Consider the following 6,423-nt stretch of genomic DNA (forward strand, 5'->3'; position numbering starts at 1 on the left):
TTTTTTTTTTCTTTTTCTTGCTATAGAGTGTACCAGAGAAATACAAAGAGAAAGAGAAGAAGAGAATGTGAAAAGTTAACCCTTAGAAGGGATGGCCACACTGCAATCCATTTCCATTCTCCTCTCAGGATGTTGAGCACACAGGAACATGCATCAGGTGTATGTTCCAAGTCGCCAGGTCTGGGAAAGGTCCACTCGGTTATGTGGAATCCAGCTGTTTTAACCTCCATTTCATCTAACTGGCCCAGCTACTGAATATTTTTAAATAAATAAGACAGTTTCCACCAGTAACAAAAGTTATCCCACCCAAAATGTTAATAGTGCCACAGTCAAGAGAACTGGGTGTTGACTTTGATAAAATGCAAAGACTAAAATAAAATGGAGCACCCATGAGAACTGATAAAAACAATGTACTTCACATAGACTTGGGGCCTGAATTCACACTGCCCTTATGGATCAAAATGTTTTATAAAAAAAAGTTTCCTCTAAGCTAGTTCTATGATAGTAATTATCCAACTGGTAGAAGCAAGTGCAAACCACCTTTTGATCCACATGTCATGAAACCTGATCGCAGGTAATTGTTTTGGAAATATCCAGGGAGGGGCAAGATGGTATTGCAGAGGTGGTGTGGCTGGGCCCACACAAGAGGGGTCCTGGGTTGGCATTCTGGGACCACTCTGAGTATAACAGGCCAGTTGGGATTGGGGGTCTTGTTGAGAGTGCCTGTCTCTGTCTCTTTTTCTCTCTTCCACCTTCCCTCTTTTTGTTATGGAAGAAATGAATAAACTTAGAAAAAAGATCCAATGAGTATGACCTCACCAAAAGCAATTGTAAACATCACAAACATCACATTCAGAATACCAAAAAAAACCATAAACTGACCCATAAACACTTTAGATATTGTGACAATTGGCTACAGAATATAATAAAGTAGAATCTTCAATATATGTTCGATACTGAAATGAAAATAAATATTTGGTAGACCATCTATAAAGAAAATAATCTATTTGAAATAAAGAGTTAATGAACAGTCTTAATAGATGAATTTTAGAAGAATCAGCAAAGTGAATGACTACTTTAAAATGTTAAACTAATTGTGGTAATAACATATAAATAGATGGAAAATATGAAAGTGTAGTTAAGAGAACTGGAAAAACCAGAAGAGAGCACAGTAAGGCTCTGTTGACATCTGGAATTCCAGAAAGATATAACCTAGAACACGAAAATGGAATACAGATCTTTTTGCAACCAGTAGTAACTTTGCATTTTCAAACAAAAATGAAAAGCATAATTTTCATAGTTGGAAACATAACGTTTTTAAGAAATCAAATGAAAATAAATCGCCACTTGAATGCAACTTTGTGAAACTTTAGAAAACTAAAGTCAAAATGAAATACCTAATATCACCTAACAAAATAACAAAAAAAGGCCTTTAGAGTAATTGGACGGAGATTTCTCAACTTTCACAGTGAAGCATTTAAACGATGAAAACACATATTTGAACATATTAAATTGAATGCAAGTATTTACAATTTTTTTTTTGAGAGGTTTTTGCTATAGGGTGCATGTGCTCGCCAGACAGACAGAGAGACAGAGAGACAGAAAGTGAGAAATCACCCCCCCAGGGGGGATGGCCACGCCGCAATGCCTTCTCCTCCATTCTCCTCTCGGGATCTTGAGCACACATGTACATGCGCCCAGTGTGAGTTTAAACCACTGGATCTGGGACTTGAACCGTGGTTGACTACGTGGGAGTCCAGCGACATAGCCATTATGCCAACTGCTGATCCCATTATCAATAAAAATTAATGAGCAGGATAGAGAGTAACCCAAAAAAGAGATTGAGAAGTCAGTTGTTGACATAATGATAATGATGAGAAATAGCTTCAAGATTTATGCATTCAATTATGTGAAACAATTTGGACAATAGATACATTTAGAATTTTATTTTATTTTATTTAATAAAAGCCTTTGTATTTGGATTAAAAAGAAAAAGGAAAAAAAAAGAAAAAAGGAAGAAAAAGAACAAATTAAAATAGAATAACCCTCAAAATTAATGAAATGGAACTGATTATCCACAAAAATATATAAACTTTCATATTTAATATAAAAATATAGTTTTACAAATTTCAAGTGATAAGCCTAAAATGTGACATGTAAAGTGTTTTTTTTTTTTTAATTTTATTTTTGTGTATTTTTTGGGGGGGTGGGTTTGCCATAAGGCGTGTGCACTCACCAGAGAAAGATAGAAGGAAAGTAAGAGATTATCCCCACCCCCTAGAGGGGCTGGTCAACTGCAATCCTTTCTCCTCTATTCTCCCTTTGGGAGTTTGGGCATGTACACACAGCCATCCAGAGTAATTTTCAAACTGCTGTGTTCAGAACTTGAACCACACTTGACCATGTGAAAGTCCGGTACCTTAACCACTATGCCCTGACACATAAAGAGTTTTAAGAGAGAATGAACATATACTAAAAAATAACAAATATTGTGTATACACTAATCTGACAAAGTGTATGACAAAAAATTATATATAAAGAACATCAATATATAATTATAAAATGCTTAATATGCTAATATGTACTGGTTATATGCATCTAGCATCATGTCTTGAACATACGTAAACCAGGAAAACAAGAGAGCTTCAAAATGAAATTTACAGGGAACCAGCAGTTAGTGTAATGGCTATGTCGCTGGAGTCCCACATAGTCAACCACGGTTCAAGTCCTGGGCCCGGTGGCTTAAAACTCACGCCGGGCGCCTGTGCGTGTGTGCCCAAGATCCCAAGAGGAGAATGGAGGAGAAGGGATTGCGGTGTGGCCATCCCCCCTGGGGGGTGATTTCTCGCTTTCTGTCTCTCTGTCTCTCTCTGTCTGTCTGGCAAGCACATGCACCCTATAGCAAAAACCCTCTCCAAAAAAAAAAAAAATGAAATTTACAGTCAGTCTAGTAGATTCTAATATATATATATTTTTTTTCAGTCTAGTAGATTGTAAAATAAAATTTACACAGGAGCCTCAAAAATATAAAATGTACTGTTCGTTACACAACATGATAGATACATGTGCTCATTATTCTTCTCTTTAACCTAATAATATGATGCCTACCATTTAAAGTTTTTATTGTGCAGATTAAGCAAGAGAAGTCTGAACAAAGACATATAATGCTAATATATATAGACAAGTATGAAATAAATAAAAACTAGCATTCCATCACTATGGACAAAGTTATTTAAATGAAAGGGCTCACATCACTCTCTAAAATACAATTTTTCATTCTTGGCCTGAGGGACATAATAAAGAATTAATCAAAAAAATTTTTTTTAATTCTTTTTGTTTGCTTGGTTGGTTGGTTTTATTGCCAGAGGGTGTATGAGCTCATCAGAAAGGAATAGAGGGAGAGAGATAAATTGCCTGCCAATCGTGCATGGTCAGGCTGCCTCCCTTTGTCTTCATTTCTTCCTCCTACTAGGATTTTGGACAAGCATGTACATGCCTCCAATATGTTTTTCAAGCTACTGGGGCTGGGATTCAAACTGCAGTTTGCCATGTGGGATCCAGCTCCCAAAGCACAGCATTTAACCACCATGCTATGGGGTTGACCCTTCAACATGGTTTTCTTATAAAGGAAGTTATTATTTCAGAGGGTGCAACTAATAATAGTAGACCACAACAGTATAAATCCAAATTCCTAAATATGAAAACGTAAATATGTTTTAGAAAATAATTAAGTGATGTATCATAAAATGTAGTCTTATGATTTCTTCTCTTTTATTTTATTTTATATTTTGATATTTATATTTAATAGTTGGACATTCTTGGGGTACTATATGGATTTTTAAAACATGTATACTGTGTAATTCTTCTTTTAAACATTATTAATCAAGAGGCTAGCAGGTGATGTGGTTGGGGTACTGGACTACCACATGGTCGACTGAGTTCAAATATTAGACCAGGAGGCTTGCTTTCTTGGTAAGCACATGTGCCCTATAGCAAATTAAAATAATAATAAGAACAAATAAAAATTTTAAAATAGTTAAACAAAATAAATTTTCAACTAGTACATGTAGAAAAGTGCACATCTAGAAGTATTGGGCCATCAGAAAAGTCATGACACATTTTTATATAGAAAAACATCATGGCTTTTTCGACAGTCCAATAACTTAGAAAGAGCATTTAGGTTCCCCTCTGAGAATGTCTCATCTACTTCTATATTCTCTATCCCCAGAATACAACATGTACTAAGGAAAAATATTGCCTTTGTTCTTTAAGAATAATTTCAAAAAAGTCAGCAAAAATTATCCACACCCTCATCCTGGAAGTCAGCACTAACATGTTTAAGTAAAAATACTAAATGGCTTTTAGAACGGTCAAAGTGAACATAGAAGAATCACATATTTTCATAAACTGCTTTTCCACCTCTCCTCACACACACACAGCACTCTAGAAAGATCGCCTCCAGTAGGCCTCCCGTAGGGAAATGATGGACACATTTCTCCTTCCTGATACCTTTAAATTCATCTTGAGCTGTTAACAAAAACTTGCAAAACAAGGAGATGAGAGAGCAGCGAAATGCTGGAAAGGCTCTAGATAAAAATAACACTAATCTGATATCTAGTTTGATAACAGTATGATACTACTTATTTAAGGAAGTCATAGCCGAAATATGACTTCGCATTTTTCCATTCACTTGCTTCGTATGTGTGGTTGTTGATCACTCTCGGAGTTGAAGATGCCCCTGAGCAATATTTATGAAGTTTATTTATTTCTTCCGTGAGACATAGAGAGAAAGATAAAGAGAGACAGAGAGACAGCTTCTCCAAAAGGGTGTTGATGCTGCAGGAACACGGACACAGCAAACTCAGGAAGATCTCTTGACTTGAACAGAGGACATGGCACATACACTCTTGAGCAATATTTAAAATACAGCTCTCCTAATAGTCCCAACTTATAAACAAGAAGGCTCCAAGTTCCCAGAAGTAGAGATCAAGCTACACAAATTCTCTCCAAGTCATTTTCCACTGTAGTGGTAGCTAAGAGAGGATTCTCAGGCTTCAATAAAATGTATTGTTCTGTTCAGAGGAACATGAATGTGAAAAGAGGGGGAGACATTTAGTCCTACAAACTAAAAACCATACTGAATACTGAATACTTGACAACTATAGAAATAAATTTTCCAAGGAGTTTTTCTAAGAGAGAGATTTTTGCTAAAGGGTGTATGTGCTCTCCAGAGAGACAGAGAGAGAGAGAGAGAGACCAAAAGCAAGAGATTCCCCCCGCCCCAGTAGGGGGAATGAACTTGCCAGAATCCCTTCTCTTCCATTCTCCTCTTGGAATTTTGGGAATGCACAAACATGCACCCAGTGTGACTTTCAAGCTGCCGGGTCTGGGACATGAACCACAGATGATTATATAGGAGTCAAGTGACAACCATTACGCCATCTTCTGGTCCCCCAATTAGCTTCTTAATGTGAAAAGTAAGGGAGAAGAAATTGTAAAAAAGCAAGGTGTTTTCCAGAGAGAGATGTTGAATTAAAAGTAATTGGGAGGATATTGATGCCACCCCATCTCCCTTTCATTCCTTAGAAAAGAGCAGGAGGCTTATCGGAAATTAAAATAGAACTAATTAATATCCTTAGTTTTGAAATAAACTGTCAGTGTATGAGTCTATAAATTCCTTCTGAAAGAGTACGTTTTCTATTCATGTCGAACATAGACCAAGTCTTAGAAAAATATTTTTTATTTTTTTTTTAAATTAGCTTTACTAAATGATATAAATTTAGTTCGGTTTAACATAATATAGTTTTCCCCCAACCATTCCACCTAAATGGTGTAATTGATTATTCTGAATATATAAAGTAGATTCACTACAGGATCCCATTTTTATTTACTTAAGTGTACTTTCAGGGCACTTGAAAGTATTTAGTCACCAAACCAGTAATGCTAGTGCGTAGTTTTACATTGTTTTTCTCTGGGACTTTTGCCCTCTTTGTATTTAGAATTGAAACTACATTTTTCCCCCACGGTGGTAATTACATTGCAATTTGAATTGTGATAAAATTAAATCTATTATCTGGTAGTTTAGTTTTGTTACTTAGAGGTCAACCTGTTTTATTTTTATTATGTGTTTATAAAGGATATAACACCTACTTCAGAGTTGTGAATTGCGTCTCTGATTTCTGAAGTAGAGGATACTTGACTGTTTGGATAATAACAGTGGGAAAAGGGTGATGACATAAAGCTCTCTTCATCTCTCCTACTGCTGTTAATACGAGCCATCTGCTAGCTGTTGCTTATTTCTCTTTGTGTTGAATTCTTCCTGCCCATTCTTGGGTAAATCCATATGCTGGGCTTGCCCACTCACATGAGACTATCTGTTTCTATAACTATAAACTCAGTCTCAAAAAAAAAAATATATATATA

Source organism: Tupaia chinensis, unplaced genomic scaffold (assembly GCF_000334495.1).
Source record: "Tupaia chinensis unplaced genomic scaffold, TupChi_1.0 Scaffold148134_1, whole genome shotgun sequence".
Classification (NCBI taxonomy): domain Eukaryota; kingdom Metazoa; phylum Chordata; class Mammalia; order Scandentia; family Tupaiidae; genus Tupaia; species Tupaia belangeri.